Source organism: Atta colombica, unplaced genomic scaffold (genome assembly GCF_001594045.1).
Source record: "Atta colombica isolate Treedump-2 unplaced genomic scaffold, Acol1.0 scaffold84, whole genome shotgun sequence".
In the NCBI taxonomy this organism is placed as follows: Eukaryota; Metazoa; Arthropoda; class Insecta; order Hymenoptera; family Formicidae; genus Atta; species Atta colombica.
This window is the reverse complement of record NW_017259577.1, coordinates 911,224-921,957: the sequence shown is the minus strand read 5'-3', so window position 1 is coordinate 921,957 and position 10,734 is coordinate 911,224. Positions and strand designations below refer to the sequence as shown.

The 10,734-nt window shown below is 42.1% G+C and overlaps 1 pseudogene; it reads right to left on the bottom strand.

The window, feature by feature from the left end:
* Positions 1-7,601: 7,601 nt before the first annotated feature.
* On the bottom strand, positions 7,602-9,605 carry LOC108693029 (annotated as a pseudogene).
* Positions 9,606-10,734: the final 1,129 nt, after the last annotated feature.

Below are 10,734 nucleotides of genomic sequence, written 5' to 3'. Positions count from 1 at the left end.
AAATATCACACCAGTTCCTTGGACAGTCGAAAATTATCAAAACTGTCAAAGTACACGACACGATTGTTCCTTTTCGCTACGCAGTGAGTACCACCCCCCGTCGCATCGTCCAGATTCACGATACCGCTTTCGTTTCGGTGCGCGACTCGGTAACATGTTACGCATAAAAACGCCTCTAAAGTATGATACATGCATATGTCTCGCGAGCTCGTTCAATTGCACATTGGTAGTTGCGCCAGACGGCATTTTTATTATCTTTTCGGCGTTTTTTTTTCTTTGCAGCTACACCCTGTCCATGTTTGTATGAACCGAGATACACTCCGCGACCCTGCTCCATCGCGCGATCGTGACGTTGCAGCTTTTCGAGCTAACGTCGCGGCTTTGCTGTTATTTACCGCTTTCGCCATGCTGGCCGCTCCGCCGATCAAGGATCCAACATTGGCAGAAACGGTAACGCACTGTCTCGTTTCACTATTGGAAATATCCACTTTTTTGTTGCCTTTTTCCTCGTCGTCTTCTTCTTCGGTTTCATGTCGATCTTGGTCTTGGCTTTCATCGCTACCTAGACAGCAGCTGCGGCGGCTCTCTCGCTCAGAGCCGAATTTCTCGCAGTGATGCGTTCTAGCGCTTTATTGGCGAGTACCTTATCCGCCGCATGTCTATTGGTGAGATCGTTGCTCCGAGAATACGCAATGTCGTGTTCTCGGCACGCCGCGTCCAGCGGATTTATGCTCTCGTCACCTCTGGCTAGTCGCTTCATAAGCCGAGTGCCCGGGCCGCAAAACTGGTAGTCCGGAATATGTAACTCGAAAGGAAGCACGTTTATCTTTCGATTCAACAGACCGCTACGCGACGCTGACATTCGCTACAGTCCTTTATTTTCGATGCGGTGCTATCGATGTGCGTCCGCTGCCACGGCTGATTGTAGTGCTCGTCGCAGCAATGATAGGTTCGAACCTCCGAATCTGCCTTCACATGTTCCGGAAGCTTGTCCCAGATGTGTTCGATGTAGTCTCCGTACACGCGTAAGAGTACGGACCTTCGGTATATATTGCAGTTGCTCAAGTCTCGAATATCGGAAGGATGACACAGCGCGAAATATTGCTACTGCGCGATTCGCGCATTCGCGCATCTTTAAATAGTCATTCGAGAGCGCACAGTCTTTAGTGTGAGCATGAAATTCGTGCTGCAACCGCTAACGATACACGTCACAAACTGTGACGCGAATCGTGAATGATGGGAGGCAGCGCGAAGCGCAAACATGGCGAAATGTTGCCGAGTACTATATGTACACGCGATCATTTGCGGCCCGTTGAATTGTGATAAAACCAACGTTCTCATAAGTTTGCTCGAGAGTCCAAAGGCGTTTCGAGAATGTGTACGTCTATTCAAAATCGATGCAACAGCCAAAGTATCGATATCTCGAAAATTTATTTATGTCTATCGATGAAATCGGCTTCTCCAACAACAACGATTTCACCGAGCGAGGCGCGCCCAAATTCTATTTTTATTTTTGATAACATAGCATGCGACACGCAGGATGCGGTGAGAAAATACTTTTCGATGGGCCGCCACGCGAACGTTGACTGCTTCTGTCTCAGACGTACGCGAGAATACCTAAACATCTGATACGCGACAACACTAACCTGTTGATCTTGTTCAAACAGGATTATATCAACTTGAAACACGTTTACAACGATCACGTGAATATCGACATGTCACACGATGAATTTTGTTTGTTATGTCGCGACTGTTGGCAAAAAAAATATGGATTTAGTGATAGACAAGGACAGTGCGCTTAAAGAGAGAGAGAGAGAGACAGAAAGGGATTTAACGAGTTCGCGATACTGTAACGTGATTAGTCATTGTCCATACTTCGTCAGAGACGAACATGGCTGATGTGGGCGAGCGTGAAAAAATTGCGAGGGAAATCGAGAAGACGAGCGAGTCGATCCGCAAGAAACATCGTACTCTAAAGACAGGTAGAATCGAGGAGGACATAGCATTGGACAGGCATTTTAAACCTATTATAAAACTTCTGCAGCAGATTGTTGACAGCCCCGTGCGCGCGATAAAGAGACAGTCGCGCGACGATGACGCAGCCTTCAAGCGAGAGAGAAAAGAAGAGGAGGAGGAGGAGGAGGAGGAGGAAGAGGAGGAGGAGGAGGAAGAGGAGGAGGAGGAGGAGGAGGCGGAAGAGAAAGCGAGCAAGATGTTCGAGCGTTCTGCGACCCCGCATAAATCCGATGATCGCACGATCGTTCAAAATCGGTTGCAAACGTCGGAACGTCGAGAGGCGTTACAAGTTGGGTCCACTGGTTCAAAAGTACTGGTAAAAGTCGAAGCTGTTCTGAGGGGAACGCGAGATAAACAGAAGAGTGATGTAGATTATGTGTATAGCGTTTACCTACACAAGGATTGATGTTTGGCAACAAACATTTTGACGTGGATGATGCGGAAAACATAATTATCGACGGTGACGATATGGGTACATTCGGTCTTTACGAGTTGATTTTCAAGAGAATTCCCGACGATCTCCTCTACATGGAAGATGATATGAACAAGTACAAGAGCATGCTATTAGCGACAAACGCGCACAAACACAAGCATCAATCGCAGGACCGATTATTGAGCAATAGGGGATACAAGTACAAATATGTAATCGCGCCGTTGATGTCGATCACACCCAAGAAACAGAAGAATAAATCTGGAAAGGGACCTCATGCTATCGATATTGAATGACAACGCGATTAATTATGTGCATTGGGATGATTCCAACGAACTAGTGGATCGTCTACGACGCTTGCTCGACGCTTCGCACCGAGCGGGCTCACAACAACGCTCACAACAATGAGATGTTGTCGATTATCGAGGAACTTCGCGAAGCCGATCTTATTATAAATTAAGTCGCGTACGAAACGAGTCAGTCGAGTGGTGTCAGTGAGAAAACAAATTCTTTTGCTCTGTGTATTACGCGTTGAATCATGAAAAAGAGATTCAGCGAAAAGAGAAAAATTAGCTCCGAGAGACGTTGATTCATCGAAGAATTGCATACTTCGGCGAGAAGAAATTTTCCGTGAAGGCGCGTCATAGTTCGAGGATACGACGATCTGTGACATACTCACCGTCATCAATGTGTTGAGAAAGTACGCGTGGGCCGTACCGCTCAAGAGCAAGGGTGGAAGCGAGACGGCTGATGCTATCACTGAGATAATTCGAGCGAGTGGAAGATGTCTGAAAAATTTATTATACAAACAGATATGGGAAAGGAATTTTACAACGCCGATGTGCAGAAAATCTTAAAAAAACACGACGATTAATCATTATTCCATGTATTCGACGTTGAAAGCATCAGTAGTCGAGCGGTTCAATCGCACGCTTAAAAACATGTGGGAGATGTTTACACTTAACGCAATTACAAGTGGATCGACGAGCAGCCGCATCTCGTGTCAGATTACAACGCGCGCAAGCATCGGACTATCGGCATGCGACTTGCTAACGTAACTCCCACGATCGCCGAAAGACTCTTGGACACGGTATACAGCGCGATAAAGATTGCTGGTTCGTTAAAATTTAAAGTGGACGATTCGATACGCGAGCAAGTACAAGACGATTTTTGAGAAGGATTACACACCAAATTGGACCATCGAGGTGTTTACAATCATTAAGATACAGCGTACCAATCCCGTAACTTATCTACTCGAGGATTATCGCGGAAAATCCGTCACTGAAACGTTTTACGAGCATGAGTTGCATCGCGTTACTCATCTGGACGTATATCTCGTAGAGAAAGTACTGCGTCGGAAAGGAGATAAGGTGTACATCAAGTAGCTGGGATTCGATGGATCGCGCAATTCATGGATACATAAAACAATGTCATTTGATAAAATTTTAATTCGTGTATTTTTATTTCTACATAAAAAAATATATCAATATAAATATATAAATATAGTTTTTTTTTTATTATCCTTTCCATCTTCGTTTTGGAATATATAGATATATTAGGTATGGGAAAAAGTTCGTGGCGTTTTTCCCATTACATCTAACAGGAAAAACGCCACGAACTTTTCCCCACACCTAATAAATGTACGATACATGAAATGAAAAATAATAGTAATATATAATAAATAGTACTACATAAAACATAATAATAATACTTATATAAATGTAAAAAAAATATGCATTACGTGTAAAATAAAATAATATTATAATAGTACATAATAGTAATGCATAAATAATAAAAAAATATGGGATACATAAAATGTAAAATTGAAATACTAGTAGTATATAAATGTATTGTAGTATATAAATGTTAAAAACATATGTATTATATGAAAGTATAATAATCGTAATACTAATAATAAATACTATTACATAAAAACATGTTAATAATACTTGTATAAATGTGAAAAAAAGTGTAAATTACAATAAGTAATACATAATAGTAACATATATTGATTACAAAGGTATCCGCCAATGCCCCCACGTAATATTTCCATCGAGTCCGATATCGTATCATCGTCTGGAGACTCAGAGCGATTTTCGATTCGGATATCGTGTACACCTCGTGTAATTTAGATCGTATATACACGATTGACGGCGAGTCATTTCGATCTCTTCGTTTAAACACCGCGTGTAATCATCGAACGTTATCGTTCGCGCTACGACGTTATTCTTTACACCTTTCACCTTTCACCTTTAATGTCCATTCTCACCGCGTACATCTTAGCTCTCAATCCAACGAATTTGATCATTATCGCACCATTATTTTCATCCTTCATCAGGCCGAGTACTTTTTGTTCGCGAGAAGCATACCATACGCGTTGTCTGCCGGATAATCGCTCGTATCGAATCTAGCGATATCGCGTTTCATTCTTGTAAAGTCGCATTCTATATGGTAAATGAGACTGTCCGTGTCAGTGTACATGCATTTATCGCGATACATCGGCAACATGTACTCATGGTGAAATTCGTACAAGCAGACTTTCGATATGTCGAGTATGCATATACCCATGTAAATCGGTTTGTCGAACTTTACCTCGAGTTTGCGCATTTTGACGGCGATCAAATTTTCCGCAGACACTGCGGCTGTGAAAATTCAGTTTCGCGATCATTGCCTCCGCGCCGTACCATCCATCCCATTTTGTTATTAATTTTACATCAAGCGTGATTGCGCACATTCTCCATGGTCTTACCGAATACCGCGTTGTTCATTAGTTTATAAATTTTTTTCGAAATCGTTTTTTGCGCGCGTTCTAAATTGTGTATTGAGTTCAATGTAATCGCGGAGCCATAGAAATTGAGCGAATTGTAGCACTCGATGGATCTTTGTTACGCGAAGATCGTGACGAGTACATTGTTGCTGGTTGCGATAGTGGATGACGTAACGCTGTTTATCGTATAGTACAACGTCGCTAGAAGTTTTCTTCGCGCTTGCCAGGCGATTTATCGCGTGTTGGGCAGAAAGGTAAGTCAGTGTGTCGGTCGTGTACCAGATAATATGAAACCGTGTAAATATGAAACCGGAATTTTTTAATAAAAAATACATGTTTATTGAAAATGATAAAAAATATTTTATTCGAAGTATTGCCCATCGGTAGCTCTACATTTTTTCCACCTGTTTGACAATTTGTGAATGCCATGCCAAAAAAATTGTTGCTCTTTTGAGCCAAACCAGTCATCTAGCCATTTTCGTAAGAAGTGAAGCTGCTGAGCAAGTGCGTGTCCCATGCAAATAAGTGATAATCGGATGGAGCCAAGTCTGGTGAGTAAGCCACATGCGAAAGTATTTCCCAACCAAATGCCTCAATCGTTTCCTTGACCAGTTTTGCTGTGTGTGATGGTGCATTATCATGAAGTAAAATCACTTTGTGTTGCCTTTTTTGATATTCCGATCGTTTTTCACACAAAGCTTGATCATTTGTTGTTGATAGCGTTCAGTATTAACGGTTTCGCTAGGTTTTAGCAGCTCATAATAGATCACACCTTTCTGATCCCACCAAACACAGAGTATTGTCTTCTGTCCATAGCGCCTTGCAATCGATGTCGATGGTTTCGCCTGGAGTTACCCATGATCTTTTACGCTTAGGATTCTCAAAATATATCCATTTTTCATCGCCAGTCACAATTCGATGGAGAACTTTCTTTTGTACCTGGCGAGCAGCATTTCGCAAGTGGTTTTTCGGTTTTCCTGCTGTCTTTTATTCAATTCATGTGGAACCCATTTTCCCATCTTCTGGATCTTTCCCATGGATTTCAAACGTATGAAGACGGCTTCTCGTGTCGCATTCAATTGATTCGCGAGTTGTTAAGTTTGAGCGTCATCCTCATCTAACAATGCTTGCAATTCGCTGTCTTCAAACTTTTTCGGTGGTTTTCCATGTTCTTCGTTTCTCACGTCAAAATCGCCACTTTTGAATTTTTTAAACTACTCAAAGCACTGTGATTTACCAAGAGCATGCTCACCGTAAGCTTCGACAAGCATTCGATGCGAATCTGCAGCAGTTTTCTTCAAATGGTAACAGAAAATCAATGCTGTCCGCAAATTGTAGTTTCCAGGCACAAAATTCGACATGTTCAACGCTATTACAAACTATACAAACTATACTTGTATGAAACTTGTATTGTTGTGAATTGAAAATCTTTATCAAATGTCAGGAACAAGGAAGTGACGTCAATGGCGCCGTCTGACGACAACTACATTGACAGCTATGGCCATCTATTGGTAAATTCCGGTTTCATATTTACATACCTGGTACAATAATGCGCAGGATCGAGACAGTAATTGCGATGCAATTGCGGAAATTTTCGAAAATGTCGGCTAATAACAAGACATCAGTTTTCAAGTACAAATTACTGTACTCGCCGAGCGTTCAGATAAAGAATCGCTGCCATACATTCACAGTGTGAGCGTAATCGCTCTTGGATATGGTATCGCCTGTCAACGAACTGAAAAATAATTCGCATGGTGATAAGCGCGTGTCCTGCAATTTTTCGATGCAATGTACTCGTATGGAAAGACATCTTTTCGTGTGAGAAGATCGAAATCCTCCGCGCTGAGCTTGCAAAATTCGGAACGTACAATTTTTAATTTATCTTTGTCGAGATACGACGCCAATTTATCGAGACTTGCATTTAAAAATTTGAAAGAATCAATGAATTTTAATTTTACACCATTTTTTTTCTGAAAATTCTTTTCATTTTTGTCTTTAGTACTATCGACATGTTTAGTGAATGAAATATATTTTTCCTTCGTTATCAGTAATACATTTACATGTCCAACGCAGTAGCAATTTCCTTAATTATAAAAATATTAAAAAATGGGCATCATTGCCCGATAAATTATGAAATACGATCGGAATATAGAACGAATTTTTATAATTTAAGTTACAATTTGAATGCGCTGGACCGCGGCATCTATCGATGAGATGACAATGATCGCGGACTCGCGTATCGTCTGGCGCGAACAGTTTCTCGCAGATGTGACAACGCGTCACGCTACAGTATGCCATTGCTGTTTAGACAATGTTTCCATGAGCACGTTGGCGGATACGATATTTTTCACGCGATGTGCCAAACAACTCGTTGAGTTGTTGCTCGAATCATGTTATACAGCCTTTATCGTGACGGAAGTAATACGACGATAATGTGTCATCGTAATAGCCTATGTTAAGCGCTTCATGCCACTGATACACATACGATGACGCATCTTTCTTGTCAGATTCTATCTTACGTAGGACGCACTCCAGGTCGGCGTAGACGATGAATGCGCTCCTTATTGCAATGGTTTCCAAATTCCAGCCACTTGTCGTCTACGGCAGTCGGATGGCGCAGTCGTTGATCTTTTGGCAGTCTACTTCAATTGCAATTGCACGTACAATTGCAATTTTTTGCACGAACTGAAGTAATGGAGGCACCTGTAAATAATAGAGAAATCATTTTTCACTGTTTTTTTTATTGACTTTTCTTATTGTATTTACCGATCGCAGAAAAACTTCTTGTTCTTTTTCCTAGTAATTTGCGAACTCACGAGACGCGACAGGTTCTTGATCTACGCAAAATGGCCAAGGTTGTCGTTGTGTGAATTTTGTAAATACAAGAGATTGACGTGCTTCTCCTTCTTGTCATCAGTGAGCCGCAGAGAAAGAACTTGTTTATTCTTAATGCCGTATACATTGATCAACACCATGTTCAACCGTTCGAATTTAGAAATGTCTTTGAACATTATTGGAAATTCGATATCCGTGAGATTCAACACTGTCATATAATGCGGATAGGACGATTCCTGCTCCGTATACTTTTCAGCTGAGCACAGAGCGGTGACCACCGATCACGCGAAACACGTATGTCCGTCGTATGAATCCTGTTTATCGCTCATTTCGTCGCTATTTCTCGTGGCACTTCGATATGACATCCCGCGCGCAGGGGATTTAGTTTGTTCACATTGGTAGTCAAATTCAATATACATAACAATGCCCACCCGCTGTCGCGTTCCTGGAATTCTTTGAGCGATGCTAGGATAGACTCGATGACGTGCTGTTCGTACCACTTGCGCAAATCGGTATATCGGTATATCTCGCTGTTCTATGCTCTTATTAGCACGTTTATCCTTCGTCACCGTTGAATGCGGTGTTTACTTTTACACTACCGTGTCTTTCTACAGCGTCTCGCATTCGCTCTAGAGCTATACTGTTAGCGTCTTCTAAAAACTGCCGCGGCTCGATGTGATTAGAGTTTATCACTGCATCTGTCAATATATGACTCTTGAACGCGGCGTCGATTTCTCGCCAGATAAGAGATCGTTCGTTGCTATTCGCGTACTCGCCACTCGCGTACTCGCCACCAATGTGCACGAAACGTCGCTCTAATTACGACTTTGCATCCGCGAGTCGCGCGATCCTCGCCACCGCGGATTATCTGTGTCCAACGGCGAGGCGCGGACGCTTGGCACGACAAAGTTCTTCGAGCTCGATACACTCGTCGTATCGTTGCAGCCACGCGAAACACTCCACCAGAGCCCTGGCCGCACTCTTCCTCGGGGCACTTGCACGTGACTCGTTCACACACGTTGCAACATCGTGATATATCTAGAATATCGTAACGTTCTAATATCTTTTCATTATGCTTGCGAAAGTGCACTGTTCGCACTCAAAGCATTGTTCATGGCATCTATTGAAAAACAGTTTTAGTGCAAGATCGCGATCACGAAACTCCATCCATATATTGTCAATAATCAACAATTCGACACATTTTTCATTACCTGCGGGAATCTTAATGCACATGGATTAACCTTGGCTCTTATCTGCGATTTTCTTCGCCCAATAATAATCGTCTTTTATTACACTGACATTTCTATTCCATCAATGTCTCTTTTCATACTAATAGTCCTCGTAACATTCGTCTTGTAACCGTGGGTACACTTTCTGTCGCGCGAGTAAAGACCAGTCAGAAACGGGCTCTTTAATAACTATTCCATATTTCTCATCATGTATACCTAATTCTCGATCGCGTAGGAATTGCACCAGCGATATTCGCACATCTATGTCTCTTTTTTGCGGATTACCGAGAACATACAGCACATCATCTACATTATAGTCTTCCCACATATTTTCTAGTATTGTTCACAATAGTTTTTTTTTCAATGTGTGCGGAGCACAATGTGTGGGCACATATTGCACGAGAATATACTGTACAAGGTTCTCTGCAATTCGTGCACGAATTGCCATCTAGCCGAAAGAATGCTCCCTGACGTGATACATTCCTACATCGTTAATGTCACCTATACGAATCATGCATGCTGTGCATACAGTTAAAGTACCATCCGTTGTATAATAATTGTAGATTACACAGTGCTTAGTACGTTCAACGTATTTCTGCAAGCACGTATTTCTGAAGGCTGCACAAATTTTTCTACGCGATCGATTTCATACTCGTTCATATCACTAGCACATCCACTATCATCGGATAGCATTTCTTCGTCAGATGACTTATATTTTCATTATATTCTCAAAGTCTACTTCCATTTCATCAACACTTCGAACACTTCGTCTCTGATATTCGCGAACTGTTCCTAATCCACGTTTCTAATATACTCGGCTACGTTAGCTCTAATATACACGGCTATGTTCTCAACGTTTCTGATATTCTCGACTTCTACATCGTCCATTATGTCCCCAAATTCTATTTCCGTTGCTTTAAATAATTTGTCTGCATTCACACCATCCATGCCCTCAACGTTTGCATGATGGTCAACTACTTTTCGCATTATCCTTATTGCGATTCGGTAATCTTTAAAGGCACCAACTGAGATGCCGCGCGCTTATGACTCATTATATATTCTATTTGCGACTTCTTTGTCTCATTATCTATCATCCCTATTGGGTCGCAGTAGTGACGACGTGTCACCGATCTCTTATTGGGTCGCAGTAACGACGTGTCATTACCGATCTCTTCTTAGAAAAAAAATATCGTTATCGAGGGCTTCTCTCTTAACGCATCGCGACATGTCACCGATCTCACAGTTCTTCTTAAATAAATATCTTTATCGATGCTTCTGATCTTAAAAAAAAAGAACTGTGAGAACACATCAATGACGTATCATCTAGACAAAACATCTTGTTCGTGTTAAAGTACCGCAGCGCATTTTGGGGTGGACGCTGGGTCTGCGGTGGCAGCGGCCCAAAAACGCATTTTAGAGTGGACGCAGGGTCCGTAGCGGTGGTGGCGGCGGCGGCG